Consider the following 20,108-nt stretch of genomic DNA (forward strand, 5'->3'; position numbering starts at 1 on the left):
CTGAGTATCTATACGCTGATAATAAACATGACGCACTGTATAATGATACTGAGTATCTATACACTGATAATAATCATGTCGCTCTGTATAATGATACTGAGTATCTATACACTGATAATAAACATGTCGCTCTGTATAATAATAATACTGAGTATCTATCTTCCCCTGATAATAAACATGTCGCACTGTATAATGCTGACGAGTACCTGTTATGTTTGATGATAGCTGACTTACAATAACATACCGTCTATTAATCAGCCAGGATTTATTGATCACAAGTCACATATTATGCTCGATCCCTTTGTTGATATACACATTCTGTGGTGGAATCTCGGTAAAAATAAATGTAGTAGGCCGAGATTACCACGTGGCATGTGTACGTGCATATGCTGACGTATCGATCAGTTGGTTGCACGTGGCAAGATACGATCAGTAGTGTACGGAGCATGTGCAAGAATACCGGATGTAGTATTCCCCTCCTCCATTGTGCTGGACAAGCCATGCGGTCAAACAGGAAGTTAATTCTTATTTGTATTGATTGGTCAAGAGAATGTGCGGGTGGAGCTTAATATGGGAGGAGTTATGTGCCTATATAGGGAGCCTGCACTATTGTCCAGGGCTCAGAACTTGTTGTATTTTGGTGACATTAGTCCCTCTGAGTCCCGATCGGTGAACCGAATAAATAATCTCTTCCTTCCTGAAGAAACCTGTGTCCATCTCTCTGTGCTTGGCTTCCGTCAGTTTCTCCGGTATCATTTGGTGCATTGGCCGGGAAGCTCATCGTTCAACGGTAGCTGAGAAGCAGAGGCGTGAGACGGTCTATCTTTGCCCACGTTCTCGACGGCTGCACCCCTGAACTTCTGCGTGGACCTCCCTTCGTCTCGGCGCCACTGGTCTTTTGTCCAGGAGATCATCGGCCTCTACGTAGTAAGTGCTGGGGTGTCCCCGTCGATGAGTGTGAACTCAGGTGCAGGAACGAGGAGGTAAGACGACCGCTGTTTTAGACGGCGGACCCACTAGGGGTATACCGATTGTGCGGTAGGCCCATAAGGGGTTAAATCTGTGTATGGAATCTGCCCCCTCTGTCGGAGGGAAGGAGCGAAGGCGCACCGCTCAATCGAACGCTCTTTAGTAAGACCGTTTGATTTGGTTTGGAGTCAGGCGGGGTTCTGTGTAAATAGCCCTAGCCGGACACCGGTGTCTTGTCTAGACTAGCGTTCTAGGGTGTACAATTTGTTCGCTAGGTCGGAGGAACCCACTAGACTATTGATAGAGTAGAAAGACTAAAAGGGTTCTGTTGTAAATTCCGCCCTCTAGTTCGCTATATGTGGTGCTTGGGCAGTGTGGCTAACCAAAACGGATGTAGATAGTTTTAGGTAGTCCATCAAGGTACTGGCCAATAGTTTAGTTGGGATTGTATATGTGTTAAAGATTGTTAGTAACGTGTATATCTTGTTAGATAGCGCGAGCTCAGCCGTCTAGCGAGAGTGTTAATAGTGTTTTGCTGTACTATAGTGCACGGTACCATAACCCTGTATATTTACTGACATTGTATATAAGTACTAATCATTGTCGTCTATTGCATGTCTAACACCATAACTACTAATAATTGTATTGTGACCTTAAATTGTACTTTGACCTATGCTAACCGTACTGTAACTGCTGTTTGTAAAAGACGATGTTACTGGGGTGTGTTATAGACGGGTAATTCATATACAGAGAATTATAGCGTGGGTGACTGTATAGTTTCGCCAAAGGGCATAATATTGATTACTTAGTGACTGGTGTAACAGCTGTGTGTGCACGGGAATTCCCTGAGTGTTCATTGTGTTATTGTGTACGTTTCACTTGGTAACTGTACCACGTGGTGCTGTTGCCGAAGGAACGGGTGTGACTGTTGCATAGAGTGTGTGTATAGCATTCGTTGTCAACGACGCTCCATTGATAAGTATGGGCGCGTCGGAGTCGACAATTTTGGATCCCTTAGGTTGTATGGTAAAGAATTTTAGAAAGGGATTCACAAAATGTGATTTTGGGGTTAAAATGTCTCCTGCACGTTTGGTCACTTTGTGCACTAGGGAGTGGCCTACTTTGGTTGCGGCATGGCCGCCGCGTGGCAGTTTGGATCCAAATCTGGTACAGCGTGTACACGTGGCTGTATCAGGTAGGCCTGAACTTTACAGACAGTTTCCATACATTGATTGTTGGAGGCAGGCCGTAAACGACTCGCCAAGATGGATCCGGATATGCCACGAGGAGCAATGTCGCCTCATGGTGGCCAGGACTTGTTTGTCCACTAGGACTACGGTTAAGCCCATTTTGGACACGCCCCCTGAGTCCGAGATCCCTATGCCGCCCCCTTATTTCCCTGTAGGGGGAGGTGATACCAGTACAGGAAGTTCCACACCCACTCGCCCGTTGTCCCCATCCTCCTCCAGTTCAGAATCCACCCCACGCCATAATAAACCTCCCCTTCCGACACCAGCCCCCGTTAAGTCCATTTATTCCGATTTGGCGCCATTTCAAGATTCCGGTCAGGCTTCCTCTAGCCCGGCTCGGAATATTTTATTCACTGGCCTTCCCCATGATAAAGCTTCCCTATCCGCACGTCTTACTACCCCCCGACCGGAACCTCTAACCGACGCCCCTCCACGAAGCCCTATACTAACCCGACAACTGACCGGTACCCAAAAACCCAAACATTACCAGATGCCTCTTCGTTTGAATCCTGGGTCAGCCTATCTTGATGCTTTAGGTCAGATGGTGTATGCTGACCCAGTCTTCGTATATGTCCCATTCACGACTACCGATCTCTTGAATTGGAAGACCCACAATTCCTCGTACACTGAGAAACCACAAGCCATGACCGACCTGTTCACCTCGATAGTTCAGACGCAAAATCCGACTTGGGCTGATTGCCAGCAATTATTAATGACATTGTTTAATAATGAGGAGAGGACTAGGATTAACCAAGCGGCCATTAAAGCGCTAGACGAAGAAGCCCGTGCTTTAAACCAAGCCAATCCAGCAGCATGGGCCGCAACACATTATCCTAATACCGATCCCGACTGGAATGTTAATGGCGCAGATATGGTTCAACTAAAAGCCTATTGAGACGCTATAATTGCTGGCATGAAAGCCGGAGGGAAGAAAGCCATAAATATGTCGAAGACAGTTGAGGTGATTCAGAAAAGTGATGAAGCGCCCAGTGTCTTTTATGACCGATTATTGGAGGCATACCGCCTGTATACCCCCTTTAATCCGGAAGACACCGAGAATTCCCGAATGGTAAACTCTGCCTTTGTCAGCCAAGCCTACGGGGATATTAAGCGCAAGCTACAGAAGTTAGAAGGGTTTGCAGGAATGTCCATTACCCAACTAATGGAGGTAGCGAATAAGGTGTATATGAATAGGGAATCAGAAAGTAAGAAAGAGGAAGAGCGCAAGATGCGTAAAAAGGCGGATATGCTAGCGGTAGCGATCGCAGGCGTAGATAGACGGGGCCCAGATAGAGGCGATAGTAGGTGGAATAGGGAGCCCCTGAGTAGGAATCAGTGCGTATTGCAGAGAAGAAGGGCATTGGAGAAGCGAGTGTCCGAAAAGAGAGCAGTACGAGAGAGACCCACCCAGGGCAGGATATGGAAATTTTAGAGGCAGGGCGAGAGGTAGAGGAGGTCCCGGAGGGAGTAATGGTAATAGAGGAAGTGTAAGAGAGGATAGATACTATCCCGCAGCGCAAAGGTCCCGCGATAGAGAAGGTAGGGACTTTGTAGGATTGGCTGACACGGTCATGGAGGACTATTGATACCGACCGGGCTCCATCCCCCTTGGTCGAGCGGAGCCTATGGTCGATGTATCAATAGGGGGAAAAAGGAGTGCATTCATGATCGACACTGGTGCTGAACATTCGGTGGTGACTAACCTAGTTGCTCCTCCATCTGGAAGAACTATTACCGTAATAGGAGCAACTGGAAGAAGTGCTGCAAAACCGGTTCTTAAAAGTCGACTCTGTACATTGGGAGGCCACGTAGTAAAACATCAATTCCTTTACATGCCTGAATGTCCAGTCCAATTGCTGGGACGTGATTTGCTATCCAAATTACAAGCGCAGATTACGTTCCTACCAAACGGAACAACATCCTTAAAGTTTAATGGACCTTCAGGTATTATGACATTATCCGTACCAAAGGAAGAAGAGTGGCGACTTTATACAGCGTTGACTAGCCAAAACCCTAGGAGTGATGAATCCTTATTCAACATACCAGGAGTTTGGGCAGAGAACAACCCACCAGGACTGGCCCGCAATATTCCACTTATTAAAATCGAATTAAAACTTGGGGTTTATCCAGTGAGCCTACGGCAATATCACATCCCGCAGAAGGCTAAGAAAAACATTCAATCTTATCTGGATAAGTTCATACGGTATGGTATCCTAAAATTCTGTACTTCCCCCTGGAACACCCCATTGCTGCCTGTTCAAAAGCCCGGTACAGATGAGTATCGCCCTGTGCAGGACTTGAGAGCAGTCAATGATGCGGTTGTTAGTATACATCCAGTTGTGCCCAATCCGTATAACCTGCTTGCTTTAATTCCAGGCGGGGCTACCTATTTTACAGTCTTAGACCTCAAAGATGCCTTCTTTTGCCTCCGAATTGCCGCAGAAAGCCAATGTATCTTCGCTTTCCAATGGGAAAACGCTGTGACGGGCTCAAAACGCCAAAAGACTTGGACAAGACTGCCCCAAGGGTTTAAAAATTCACCTACCCTATTTGGTTCAGCTCTAAGTCAAGATCTACTGGATTTCGAGTCCATCCCAGGAGAGTGTGTATTGTTACAATATGTAGATGACTTGTTGATAGCCGCAGTCACAAGGGAAATATGTCAGCAAGCAACGCACGATCTACTACACATTCTCTGGAAGGCAGGATACAAGGTGTCTAGGAAGAAGGCTCAGTTGTGTCTGCCAACTGTCAAATATCTGGGATTCCATATCTCTGAAGGTCAAAGAATAATGGGGCCAGAGAGAAAAGAAGCTGTGTGCCAAATACCAACACCCAAGAATAGAAGACAAGTGCGAGAGTTCTTGGGGGCAGCAGGCTTCTGTAGGATATGGATTCCCAGTTATGCGATATTGGCAAAACCTTTGTATGCAACTATCAAGGGTACAGAACACGGCCCCTTCTTATGGACTCAAGAACAGCAAACGGCATTTGAAGATGTGAAGAAGGCTTTGATGAGTGCCCCAGCATTAGGTCTACCTGATCACACACGACCATTCTACCTGTATGTACACGAGCAAAGAAGAATGGCTGTGGGAGTATTGACACAGTACTTGGGATCATGGCAAAGACCTGTTGCCTATATGTCTAAACAACTGGATGCAGTGGCCAGCGGACTTCCATCTTGTCTAAGAGCCGTAGCTGCAGCCGCCCTGCTGGTAGCTATAGCCAATAAACTCACTCTGGGTCAAGAACTTTATGTACGAGTCCCACATGCAGTACAGACGTTGTTGGATTACAAAGGAAATCATTGGTTTAGTAACAGCCGTATGACCAAGTATCAAGCAATGTTGTGTGAAAACCCAAGAGTGCATTTAGAGACTGTAAATACCTTAAATCGAGCTACCCTTTTGCCACAACCTACTGAAAGTCAACATGATTGTTTGGAAGTGATGGATGAAGTATTTTCAAGTAGACCAGATCTTCGTGATTTTCCCATCCAGAACCCCGATATTACACAGACAGCAGTAGTTATGTGAAAGAAGGGATCCGCTATGCAGGATATGCAGTAACAACAATAGACAAGGTGATAGAAGCTCGGCCACTGGCAAAAGGAACATCAGCACAGAAAGCAGAATTGATAGCACTGACACGAGCGTTACAATTGGCTGAAGGTTTAAGAGTGAACATCTACACGGACTCCAAGTATGCGTTTTTAACCACTCATGCCCACGGAGCTTTGTATAAAGAAAGAGGACTATTGAATTCAGAGGGCAAAGAAATCAAGTACGCAGCTGAAATCCTACAACTATTGGAAGCAGTATGGGAACCGAAAGAAGTCGGTATTATACATTGTCGAGCGCATCTGAGAGGAGATGGCGATGTAACTAAAGGAAACCGGATGGCAGATAATGCAGCTAAGCGTGCCGCTGAATCAGGAAGACAGGAATATGCGGAACATATAGCTGCTCTTATACCAACCCCACTGTCTCAATGGACTCCAGTTTATACAGCTCAAGAAGAAGAGTGGTTAAAGACTGAACCTGGAAAGTATTTGGAGAACAAATGGTATCTGTCAGGATCCCGCGGGCGGCTGCGAGGGGAGGCTGCAATCCGCTCGCGGCACTCACCCTCCAGCCGTCCACGGTCCCCTTCCTGCCAGGTGTTCGGCGGGCGGCATCCTCCCAGCCACGGGTGCCGCCCGCGTCTTCTTCCGGGTCCCCCAGTGGCAGCATGCATGACGCTGCACGCTGGGAGACCGGCCAATTTGTTACACGCCGGGGTCAGTCACCTGACCCGGCGTTAAAGGCACAGTGCCTCAATCACAGTGGGAGGTTTAGATATCTCCCACGTGTGATTGTTAATTCTGATTGGAAATTAGCCAATCAGAATTAACCTTCTGGTTTATATACTTACCTTTCCTGTTCCTCCCTGCCCTGTTGTGGTCTTTGCTTTATAGTATTGATACTGAACGTGTGCTTTCTGGTTACGTACTCTCTGGCTTGTTATACTGACTTTGTGACTTTCTCCTACCCTTTGACCTCGGCTTGTTTCTCGTTATTCTGTTTTCTGGTTCCCCTTACTTGGCTTGTCTCCTGACTATTCTGTGTGTGCTTAGCCCGGCCACTCTAAGGACCGGTACGGCACACTTTCTGTGTGTGTGTCTGTGTGTGTGTTGGCGTGTTGGGTTCCCCGAATCGTGACATTACAACAGGGCCATAATGGAACCTGCTGACATACCACAGCTCCTAGTTAATCAGGAGGCTACAATGGATGGCTTGGACCACCGTATGGATCAGTTTGCTCAAGCTTTGCAAACCATACTGGCTCGCACTGCACACTTGCAGCCTGCCGTTCAGGAGGTTGCTGCTGCTGTGCCCGAGCCCATTCCCACTCCGGCACCCGTTCCTGCCCATGTAGTGCATATGACGCCGCCACAGCGCTACAGCGGTGACCCGGCATTGTGTCGTGGTTTCCTCAACCAAATTGACATCCATTTGGTGATGAATCCACGTTCCTATCCCACTGACAGATCTAAAATAGCCTTTTTGATAAACCACTTGTCAGGGAGAGCTTTAGCATGGGCTAATCCCATGTGGGAGAATGCTTCCCCAATGTCCTTTGCAGACTTTTTGACCGCTTTCAAACGCACATTTGATCAACCCGGTAGGGTTGCTTCTGCTGGCAAAGCTCTGCTTAGGGTACGACAGGGTAATAGATCTGTAGCGGATTACACTATCGAATTCCGCACTCTAGCAGCTGAAGTGGTTTGGAACAATGACGCCCTCGTAACAGCCTTTCAGGAGGGTTTGGCCGCTTACATACTGGATGAAATAGCATCCAGGGAATTTGCCTGTTCTTTTGGATGATGTTATAGACTATGTGATCCTTATTGATAACCGCATTAGAGAGAGGCGTAGTCAAAGACGCCTGGATACACGGGTGTTACCTGCCCTACCCAGCACTGCATTACTAGCACTACCCGCTCCTAGGCCACCATCCCCTGAACCCATGCAATTAGGCGCTACGGGGTTAACTGAGGCTGAAAGAGCGTACCGTAGAAGGGAGGGGTTATGCCTTTATTGTGGTAAGAGGGGGCACCGCTGTAATGCATGCCCTAAGGTACAGGGAAACTACAGCACCTAAGGCCTAGAGAGGGGTCGGCCTCGGGTGTTATGACTTTGTCCCCTCATGTGTCCATCTCCAGACCATTTATTACGGTTTCTCTTTTGGTCAATAAAACCACCATAACAACTAAAGCCTTGATCGATTCAGGTGCGGCAGACAACCTTATGGATGAGAACTTTGCCAAAACCGCAGCCTTGACTTTGATCCAAAAGGCCACACCCTTGGCCGTTGAGGCCATAGATGGTAGACCGCTTGAGAAACCTCTGGTAACCCATGAAACCCAAGAAATCATTATGTCTGTGGGTGCTTTGCACAAGGAAAGGTTAACATTTCAAATAATTGACTCCCCTACTGCTTCAATCGTTCTGGGTTTTCCCTGGTTAGTTAAGCACAACCCGGTACTTGACTGGGGTTGTTTAGATATACTCTCCTGGGGGGAATCTTGTCAACAAGACTGTATGGCTCATGTACGTCCTGTTTGTTCACTCAATGTGCCCACGGCTAAACCACTTTCTGTTTCTGTCCCTTCTGTGTATGCAGACCTTGCATTGGTTTTTGAAAAAAGGGAAGCAGATAAACTACCCCCACATCGGGAGTATGACTGTGCCATAAACCTGTTACCGGGTACTATGCCTCCTAGGGGTAAGGTCTACCCTCTTTCTGAGAAAGAAAACCAGATCATGGAGGAGTACATACGGGAATCCTTAAGTAAAGGTTTTATTAGAAGGTCCTCTTCTCCTGCTGGTGCTGGTTTCTTTTTTGTGGCAAAGAAGGAGGGCGACTTGAGGCCATGTATAGACTACAGGGGTCTGAACAACATAACGATTAAAAACGCCTACCCTATACCCCTCATCACTGAGTTGTTTGATCGTGTGAAAGGTTCTAAGTACTTCACCAAATTAGACCTCAGGGGGGCTTATAACCTTGTCCGTATAAAGGAGAATGACGAGTGGAAAACAGCGTTTAATACGCGCAGCGGGCATTACGAATATCTGGTCATGCCTTTTGGACTGTGTAATGCTCCTGCTGTGTTTCAGGACCTCATAAACGATGTCCTTAGGGATCTTTTGCATGTCTGTGCCGTGGTGTACCTGGACGACATACTTGTGTATTCCCCTGATTTGAAGTCACACCATAATCATGTTAGGATGGTGCTCAAGAAATTATTACAGAACGGACTCTACTGTAAGTTAGAAAAATGTTTGTTCGATCAAACATCGGTGCAATTCCTTGGTTATATAATTACTGAACAGGGTTTCAGTATGGATCCTGCTAAATTGGAAGCCATACTGTCCTGGCCACTTCCCCAAGGACTTAAGGCTATCCAGCGTTTTATAGGATTTGCCAACTATTATAGGAAATTTATAAATAACTTTTCACCCCTTATCTCTCCTATAACGAAGCTGACTAAAAAAGGTCTACACCCTAGGGTTTGGACTCCCGAAGCCCTTAAGGCCTTCGAAACTCTCAAGAAGGCATTTGCCTCTGCTCCAGTACTGCACCACCCTAATCCTTCTCTTCCCTTTGTTATGGAAGTAGACGCTTCTGAGTCAGGTGTGGGAGCAGTACTGTCACAGAGGTTATCGCATGACGAACCCCTCCATCCCTGTTGTTTCTTTTCAAAAAGGTTGTCCGATTCAGAAAAGAATTACGATGTTGGGAACAGGGAACTATTAGCTATTGTGTTAGCTTTTAAGGAATGGAGGTACTTATTAGAGGGTTCTAGACACAAAATCATGGTTATTACTGATCATAAAAACCTCTCCTATATAGCTGACGCTAGAAGGTTATCTGCCCGGCAGGCTAGATGGTCCCTATTTCTTTCACGTTTTCAATACGTTATTACCTATAGACCTGGTTGCCGTAATGCCAAAGCTGACGCTATCTCCCGACAGCATGAACCTTTAGAATTTGTTAACCTGACTCCTGTACCTATTGTTCCTGCGTCTCAGATAATAGCTGCTACCCGTTTGGTTGTTTCATCTCCTTTTCTTGATAGTATTAAGACATACCAAACCCAAGCACCCCCTGAGACGCCGGCTGGTAAACTATATGTTAAAACAAAGGACAGAAAAAAGCTGTTAACTTTATTTCACACCGCCAAAACTGCTGGTCATCCGGGAGTAACCAAAACCTATAAGGGCCTCCTTCAACAGTTCTGGTGGCCTTCGCTTAAGCAGGACGTAGTAGATTTTGTACAGGCTTGTCGGGTCTGTACTCAGTGTAAGTCCCCTAATGTGAGACCCCAGGGTCTACTCTTGCCTCTGTCTATACCAAAGAAACCATGGACCCACTTATCCATGGATTTCATTGTAGACCTTCCTCTTTCTGATGGTCAGACGGTGATTTTGACTGTGACGGATAGGTTCTCTAAAATGGCGCACTTCATTCCGCTTAGAAAGCTTCCTTCTGCGAGTCAGTTGGCTCAGGTGTTTGCCAAAGAAGTGTTCCGCTTGCATGGGGTTCCTCAGGATATCGTGTCTGACAGGGGTCCTCAATTTGTCTCTCGGTTTTGGAGGGGCTTTTGTGCTGAGATGGGGGTCTCCTTGTCGTTCACTTCCTCCTATCACCCGCAATCTAATGGTGCAGCCGAACGTGCTAACCAGTCTGTGGAATTGTATTTGCGCTGCTTCACTAATGCGCACCAGGACGACTGGTCTCACCTCCTTCCGTGGGCTGAGTTTGCCAGGAATACGGTGTCTCACTCGTCTACTGGCTTAAGTCCTTTTGAGGTTGCTTATGGGTTTCGGCCTTCTGTCCTTCCCGGTGCGTTCTCCGACAAGGGAATGCCTGCCTTGGACCAGCACCTCGCCTCTTTGCGGAAGATGTGGGATCAGGTCCATGTTGCGCTATCTCGTTCAGCTGCTGCTCAGAAGAGGTTTGCTGATCGCCGTAGGGTTGCGGCCCCTTCTTATATTCCGGGTGATAGGGTATGGTTGTCCTCCAGGAACCTCCGTCTCAAGGTTCCCTCGATGAAATTTGCTCCCAGATTTCTGGGTCCCTACAAGGTGTTGCGTAGGGTTAACCCCGTTTCCTACTCCCTTGACCTGCCTCCTTCCATGCGTATTCCGAACACGTTTCACGTCTCGCTTTTGAAGCCCTTGCTGTGTAACCGGTTCTCTCGTCCCCTCGGGCGGCCCGTTTCCCCTCGCGCGGTCTCCAGTGGCGTGTACGAGGTGGCTGCCCTTCTCGACTCTCGTGTTTCTAGGGGTTGGTTACAGTATCTGGTGGATTGGAAGGGGTACGGCCCTGAGGAGCGGTCTTGGGTTTTGAGCTCTGATTTGCACGCTCCCTCTTTGGTCCGCTCCTTTCATGCCCGGTTTCCTTTGAAGCCTTCTGCTTCCCGCCCTCCGGGCGGTCTTCGAGGGGGGGGTAATGTCAGGATCCCGCGGGCGGCTGCGAGGGGAGGCTGCAATCCGCTCGCGGCACTCACCCTCCAGCCGTCCACGGTCCCCTTCCTGCCAGGTGTTCGGCGGGCGGCATCCTCCCAGCCACGGGTGCCGCCCGCGTCTTCTTCCGGGTCCCCCAGTGGCAGCATGCATGACGCTGCACGCTGGGAGACCGGCCAATTTGTTACACGCCGGGGTCAGTCACCTGACCCGGCGTTAAAGGCACAGTGCCTCAATCACAGTGGGAGGTTTAGATATCTCCCACGTGTGATTGTTAATTCTGATTGGAAATTAGCCAATCAGAATTAACCTTCTGGTTTATATACTTACCTTTCCTGTTCCTCCCTGCCCTGTTGTGGTCTTTGCTTTATAGTATTGATACTGAACGTGTGCTTTCTGGTTACGTACTCTCTGGCTTGTTATACTGACTTTGTGACTTTCTCCTACCCTTTGACCTCGGCTTGTTTCTCGTTATTCTGTTTTCTGGTTCCCCTTACTTGGCTTGTCTCCTGACTATTCTGTGTGTGCTTAGCCCGGCCACTCTAAGGACCGGTACGGCACACTTTCTGTGTGTGTGTCTGTGTGTGTGTTGGCGTGTTGGGTTCCCCGAATCGTGACAGTATCAGTTAGAAGATGGGAGAATAGTTATTCCAGCATCACTAGCGGTAGAAATTGTCCAAAACTATCACAACGGGACACATTCTGAGAGAGACAGTACAGAAGAATCTCTCAGAAAACATTTCTACATACCAAGATTGTCCAACTTAACTCAAGCCATTGTACAAAGATGTGTAACGTGTGCTAAAAATAATGCAAGGCAAGGACCAGTAAAACCACCAGGAGTTCAGTTTATGGGGGGACTCCCTATGTCCGATCTACAAATTGACTATACAGTAATGCCTAAATCTTGTGGACATCGCTACCTACTAGTAGTTGTGTGCACCTATTCAGGCTGGGTAGAAGCATGTCCTACTCGTACAGAGAAAGCAGGAGAAGTTGTGAGATTCCTGCTACGAGAAATAATACCTCGATATGGACTACCCTGCTCTATAGGATCGGACAATGGTCCAGCTTTTGTTCATCAATGCCTACAACAACTGACTCATATGCTTGGTATAAAGTAGAGACTTCATACGGCATATAGACCTCAGAGTTCTGGTAAAGTAGAGAGAATGAATAGAACTATTAAGAACCAGTTGGCAAAAATGTGTCAGGAAACCCAACTTAAGTGGAACGTTCTTTGGCCTATAGCTCTGTTACGAATCCGCAGTACACCTACCAGAAGGATGGGCCTCTCTCCTTTTGAAATCATGTATGGGCGTCCACCTCCCGTACTTAAGGGGGGATTTGAGTCAGTTGGGAGAAGGAATTACCCGGCAGCAGGTTGTAGAGTTGGGTAAGACTATGGAGGAGGTACAGAAATGGGTACAAGATAGATTACCTGTGAATATTTATCCCCCAGTTCATAGTTACCACCCAGGAGACCAAGTGTGGATTAAAGAGTGGAATAATGTACCGTTAGGGCCCAAGTGGAGAGGTCCTTATGTTGTTCTTTTGTCTACCCCTACAGCGATAAAAGTGGCCGAAGTGACTCTGTGGATACATCACTCCAGGGTTAAACCAGCAGCGGTAGATTCTTGGCAAGCTACACCAGATCCAGAGAATCCCTGCAAGATCCGGTTAAAGCGCACGACTCAGTCGGAGTGACGAGGAACCTTGTGGATTACAAATTTTATTGTTTCAGAGATTGGTAAGTGAGTGAGACGGCCATAATAAAGCCTGTCCGCTCACCAACGAGTGATTTAAAAGTCAGGAAAAGTTTCGAAGGGACCCCTGTGAAGACGAGCAGAACTCCATTCCCTGCAGCCCTTACATCCTGGAAGCTGAGGTGCCATCGCACGGATGAAGACAGAGGATGCCGACGAAAGATGTGCTTATGATAATGTTTATTTATATGTATTTTTATATTCAGGAAGGTAGAGGTACCGACACTCCTAGCTGTGAGGTATGCATTAAGACTACAAGAACAGGTAACCATATTTCCCAGACCCTAATTTGGCATTCGCAATATGAGTGTAAAGGTGATGTGTCTAGGTGTAGATACTTAAATGTAGAGTATAGTGTATGCCATCTAGGGGTAGGAGAACCTAAGTGCTTCAATCCAGAGTATCAACCCCGTACAACTTGGTTGACTCTCAGGAATGGAGATCCTCGGGGGACCCTAATAAATAAAACGGTATTAGAATCCGTACATTCTTCAGGTGTTCTGCTATTTGATGCATGTAAGGCGATATCAAGTGGTAGAAAGCCGTGGAATGTATGTGGGGATCTTAGATGGGAGAGAACGTATGGGTCTAATGATAAATATATTTGTCCCAGCAGTAAAAATAAGTATGTGAGTCCTAGATGCCCAAATAGAGAATATAATTTTTGCCCATATTGGTCTTGTGTGGGGTGGGCAACTTGGGGACAGACAGCAGACAAGGATATGATTGTGACTAAGTTGCCTACCAATCCATACTGTAAGTCTATGGAATGCAATCCAGTCCATATTCTTATAAATAATCCTGACCAATTCTTAGATAGATATGGTAATTTATTTGGGTTTCAAATATACGGGACGGGTTTAGACCCTGGGACAGTATTGTTTATAGGGATAGAGACCGATACGGTAACCTCCCAAACTCATCAGGTATACCATTCCTTTTATGAAGAGATGAGTATAGATAATAAGATCCCCCATAACGCTAAAAACCTGTTCATTGATTTAGCTGAAAGTATTGCTGGTAGTCTTAATGTTACCAACTGCTATGTGTGTGGAGGTACTAACATGGGAGACCAATGGCCTTGGGAAGCAAAGGAGGTAATGTCCGGTTCTGAGGCAGTTGAACAATTAATATCTTCACAAGCCGATTATCAGATGAGTGTTAGAGGTAAATCTGAGTGGAGATTAAAGACCTCCATCATAGGTTATGTTTGCATAGCAAGGAAAGGAATGATGTATAATACTTCTGTAGGAGAGTTAACTTGTCTAGGGCAAAAAGCTTATGATGATGATACAAAGAATACAACTTGGTGGTCGGCTTCAAATGTCTCAGAACCATCTAACCCGTTTGCAAGATATGCCAATTTAAAGGACGTGTGGTTTGATTTATCCATCACATCTAGTTGGAGAGCCCCAGCAAATTTGTACTGGATCTGTGGTAAGAAGGCCTATTCGGAGTTGCCACAGGACTGGGAAGGGGCATGTGTGTTGGGTATGCTCAAACCATCCTTCTTCTTGTTACCTATTGGAACAGGTGAGACTTTGGGTGTTAAAGTGGATGATGTGAATCATAGGAAGAAAAGGGGACCCATAGAGATAGGCGCCTGGGAAGATAATGAATGGCCTCCCCAGCGTATTATAGATTTTTATGGGCCAGCCACATGGGCAGAGGATGGTACTTTTGGATATAGAACCCCAATTTATATGCTCAACCGCATTATAAGATTACAGGCGGTGGTTGAGATAATTACTAATGAGACCTCACAAGCGCTCAATCTTCTAGCAAAACATAATACCAAGATGAGGACAGCAGTGTACCAAAATAGATTAGCCTTGGATTACCTATTGGCAGTAGAGGGAGGTGTATGTGGGAAGTTTAACCTGAGCAATTGCTGTCTTCAAATAGATGACGAAGGGCAAGCAATAGCTGAGCTTACTAGCCATATGGTTAAACTAGCGCATGTGCCTACTCAGGTATGGAAAGGGTATAATCCAAGTAGTTGGTTTGGTAGCTGGTATGAGCAGTTTGGAGGGCTTAAGGCATTGGTAGGCGGAGTCCTACTGATTTTAATGTTGTGTCTACTCCTGCCATGTCTTATCCCCTTAATAGTTAGGTCTGTGCAAAGCCTGATAGAAAATATAGCAGAAAGGAAGGCTGCAGCACAGATAATGGCTATATATAAATATAAGGCTCTAGATCAGGGAGAACCAATGCAGGAAGAGGAGTGTTGAGGGATTCACATCATAGGAAAAGTCTGGTCTGGTTCATGGTAACCTGAGGTGTATGCAAACCAAGGTTAAGTGATGCCTCAAGTAATTGTGAAATATCAAGAGGCATCAAAGGGGGGAATGTGGTGGAATCTCGGTAAAAATAAATTTAGTAGGCCGAGATTACCACGTGGCATGTGTACGTGCATATGCTGACGTATCGATCAGTTGGTTGCACGTGGCAAGATACGATCAGTAGTGTACGGAGCATGTGCAAGAATACCGGATGTAGTATTCCCCTCCTCCATTGTGCTGGACAAGCCATGCGGTCAAACAGGAAGTTAATTCTTATTTGTATTGATTGGTCAAGAGAATGTGCAGGTGGAGCTTAATATGGGAGGAGTTATGTGCCTATATAGGGAGCCTGCACTATTGTCCGGGGCTCAGAACTTGTTGTATTTTGGTGACATTAGTCCCTCTGAGTCCCGATCGGTGAACCGAATAAAGAATCTCTTCCTTCCTGAAGAAACCTGTGTTCATCTCTCTGTGCTTGGCTTCCGTCAGTTTCTCCGGTATCAATTCCTGCTGTAACATACACCCAACATGGCCGAACTCCATGCACACACTGGGAAGAGAGCAAATCAAGGGGGTGTATCCATCCCAGCATGCCTTGCACACTTCCTACAGGAACTGGTTAGGGACAAACTGTGCATCTTGCAAAGCTCCCCTAGAGGGAACTGCTGGTATACACCACAGTATCCACATACTAATGTAGTCACTAGTCTGTTTACACTGATAATAAATATGTCACTCTGTATAATAATCGTGAGTATCTATACACTGATAATAAACATGTCGCTCTGTATAATATGACTGAGTATCTATATGCTGATAATAAACATGTCGCTCTGTATAATAATACTGAGTATCTATACTGATAATAAACATATCGCTCTGTATAATGATACTGAGTATCTATACACTGATAATAAACATGTCACTCTGTATAACTATACTGAGTATCTATACACTAATAATAAGCATGTTGCTCTGTATAATGATACTGAGTATCTATACACCTATAATTAACATGTCGCTCTGTATAATACGGAGTATCTATACACTGATAATAAACATGTCGCTCTGTATAATAATACAGAGTATCTATAGGCTGATAATAAACATGTCGCTCTGTATAATATGACTGAGTATCTATACGCTGATAATAAACATGTTGCTCTGTATAATAATACTGAGTATCTTTACTGATAATAAACATATCGCTCTGTATAATGATACTGAGTATCTATACACTGATAATAAACATGTTGCTCTGTATAATGATACTGGGTATCTATACACTGATAATTAACATGTCGCTCTGTATAATACTGAGTATCTATACACTGATAATAAACATGTCGCTCTGTATAATAATACGGAGTATCTATAGGCTAATAATAAACATGTCGCTCTGTATCATAATACTGAGTATCTATACACTGATAATAAACATGTCGGTCTGTATAATAATACTGAGTATCTATACACTGATAATAAACATGTCGCTCTGTATAATAATACTGAGTATCTATACTGATAATAAACATATTGCTCTGTATAATGATACTGAGTATCTATACGCTGATAATAAACATGTTGCTCTGTATAATAATACTGAGTATCTATACACTGATAATAAACATGTCGCTCTGTATAACTATACTGAGTATCTATACACTGATAATAAACATGTTGCTCTGTATAATTATACTGAGTATCTATACACTGATAATAAACATGACGCTCTGTATAATAATACCAAGTATCTATACACTGATAATAAAGATGACGCTCTGTATAATACCAAGTATCTATACACTGATAATAAACATGTCGCTCTGTATAATAATACCAAGTATCTATACACTGATAATAAACATGACGCTCTGTATAATACCAAGTATCTATACACTGATAATAAACATGTCGCTCTGTATAATGATACTGAGTATCTATACACTGATAATAAATATGTCGCTCTGTATAATTATACTGAGTATCTATACACTGATAAACATGACGCTCTGTATAATAATTCTGAGTATCTATACACTGATAATAAACATGTCGCTCTGTATAATAATCCTGAGTATCTATAGACTGATAATAAACATGACGCTCTTGTAACGGACTGTTTCACTTACAAGAGGATAAAAACCGTTTAGGCGATAATCCCCTTTTCCATAGACCAGCAGCTACTGCAAGCACCAATCTCCCGAACTGCAAACTGTACGAATCTTCCAACTCCCGAACTGGAAACACACGAACCCTGGAATCAGCCGAACAGGAAAAGCATACAATCTGCTTACACTCCTGGCAGTCAGCATACAATCCAATTCCCCCAAAAACAAGACGACACATCGGTTTGAGGGTCAAGCAGAATCTGAGGTGCTGGCCCACCCAGCCTGGTTTTTATTGCAGTTGTTACAAATACAGGTCCGCCCACAGGGAGGTATAAAGCAACCACTCACACATCAGTTACATCCCACATATTCCCTCCCCTTATCCTGAGAGGAAACTCAATTATACATACAGTTAAAACATACTTTCTACCCAACTTTCATAACTCTAAAACCATACATCACATTCACATAAAAATACATATCCACAATCAATCCATTCAGGGGAACAACATATTAAAAAATGGCATGGATCAGACCAGAGTATCTATAGGCTGATAATAAACATGTTGCTCTGTATCATAATACTGAGTATCTATACACTGATAATAAACATGTCGCTCTGTATAATAATACTGAGTATCTATACACTGATAATAAACATGTCGCTCTGTATAATAATACCGAGTATCTATACACTGATAATAAACACGTCGCTCTGTATAATAATACTGAGTATCTATACACTGATAATAAACATGTCGGTCTGTATAATAATTCTGAGTATCTATACACTGATAATAAACAGGTCGCTCTGTATAATAATACTGAGTATCTATACACTGATAATAAACATGTCGCTCTGTATAACTATACTGAGTATCTATACACTGATAATAAACATGTCACTCTGTATAATAATACTGAGTATCTGTACACTGATAATAAACATGTCGCTCTGTATAACTATCAGAGTATCTATATACTGATAATTAACATGTCGCTCTGTATAATACTGAGTATCTATACACTGATAATAAACATGTCGCTCTGTATAATAATACGGAGTATCTATACGCTGATAATAAACATATCGCTCTGTATAATGATACAGAGTATCTATACATTGATAATAAACATGTTGCTCTGTATCATAATACTGAGTATCTATACACTGATAATAAACATGTCGCTCTGTATAATAATCCTGAGTATCTATACACTGATAATAAACATGTCGCTCTGTATAACTATACTGAGTATCTATACACTGATAATAAACATGTTGCTCTGTATAATGATACTGAGTATCTATACACTGATAATAAACATGTCGCTCTGTATAATGATACTGAGTATCTATACACTGATAATAAACATGTTGCTCTGTATAATTATACTGAGTATCTATATACTGATAATAAACATGACGCTCTGTATAATAATACCAAGTATCTATACACTGATAATAAAGATGACGCTCTGTATAATACCAAGTATCTATACACTGATAATAAACATGTCGCTCTGTATAATGATACCAAGTATCTATACACTGATAATAAACATGTCGCTCTGTATAATAATACCAAGTATCTATACACTGATAATAAACATGACGCTCTGTATAATACCAAGTATCTATACACTGATAATAAACATGTCGCTCTGTATAATGATACTGAGTATCTATACACTGATAATAAATATGTCGCTCTGTATAATTATACTGAGTATCTATACACTGATAAACATGACGCTCTGTATAATAATTCGGAGTATCTATACACTGATAATAAACATGTCGCTCTGTATAATAATCCTGAGTATCTATAGACTGATAATAAACATGACGCTCTTGTAACAGACCGTTTCACTTACAAGAGGATAAAAACCATTTAGGCGATAATCCCCTTTTCCATAGACCAGCAGCTACTGCAAGCACCAATCTCCCGAACTGCAAACTGTACGAATCTTCCAACTCCCGAACTGGAAACACACGAACCCTGGAATCAGCCGAACAGGAAAAGCATACAATCTGCTTACACTCCTGGCAGTCAGCATACAATCCAATTCCCCCAAAAACAAGACGACACATCGGTTTGAGGGTCAAGCAGAATCTGAGGTGCTGGCCCACCCAGCCTGGTTTTTATTGCAGTTGTTACAAATACAGGTCCGCCCACAGGGAGGTATAAAACAACCACTCACACATCAGTTACATCCCACATATTCCCTCTCCTTATCCTGAGAGGAAACTCAATTATACATACAGTTAAAACATACTTTCTACCCAACTTTCATAACTCTAAAACCATACATCACATTCACATAAAAATACATATCCACAATCAATCCATTCAGGGGAACAACATATTAAAAAATGGCATGGATCAGACCAGGGGTTCAAAAGTTAGTAAAGTATCTTTTAAAACCCCTGCCAGCATGGCTTTCCGGCTCAGACCGGTTTTACAGAGCCCTCTCTCCTGGAGACATTGGAGAAGTAACGCAATTACCTCCCAGGACAGAGACAGACTCCATTGAGCACATGGGGACACTTTCAAATACATGAAGTCATCTTTTACACATAACACACAGACATTTCACATATGCCCAGATTAGTGATGTCCCGAACGGTTTGTTGGCGAATTGTTCCTGGCGAATATAGCATGTTCGCGTCCGCCACCGCGGGCGAACACATACGGTGTTCGGTCCGCCC

The sequence above is a fragment of the Pelobates fuscus genome, chromosome 1 (genome assembly GCF_036172605.1).
Source record: "Pelobates fuscus isolate aPelFus1 chromosome 1, aPelFus1.pri, whole genome shotgun sequence".
Lineage (NCBI taxonomy): Eukaryota > Metazoa > Chordata > Amphibia > Anura > Pelobatidae > Pelobates > Pelobates fuscus.